Source organism: Pteropus alecto, unplaced genomic scaffold (genome assembly GCF_000325575.1).
Source record: "Pteropus alecto unplaced genomic scaffold, ASM32557v1 scaffold20, whole genome shotgun sequence".
Classification (NCBI taxonomy): Eukaryota; Metazoa; Chordata; class Mammalia; order Chiroptera; family Pteropodidae; genus Pteropus; species Pteropus alecto.
In genome coordinates this window covers 45977409-45977775 of record NW_006436298.1, presented here as the reverse complement: position 1 = coordinate 45977775, position 367 = coordinate 45977409, and positions in this window count along the sequence as shown.

The window sequence follows — 367 nt, the reverse complement described above, 5'->3', positions numbered from 1 at the left end:
GTTTAGTTCTTTTTCTGGAGCTTTGTTCTGATTTTTTATTTGGAACTTTTTTTTTTTGTCTCCCCATTTTGGTTGCCTTCCTGGTTTGTTTCTCTGCGTTAGGTAGAGCTGCTAGGTCTCCCAGTGTTAGTAGAGTGGTCTTATACAGTAGGTTTCCTATGGGGCCCAGTGGCACAGTCTCCTTTGTCACCTGAGCCAGGTGCTCCAGGTGTATCCTTTGTTTTTTGTGTGCCCTCCTGTTATAGTTGGGCCTTGGTTGCTGTTTGCATGTCAGTGGATGGGATTGACCCTCAGGCTAATTGGTTGTGAGGACAGGCCATTACTACAGTTGAGGCACTATTATGCAGGGGCTGACCCTATGGAGCAG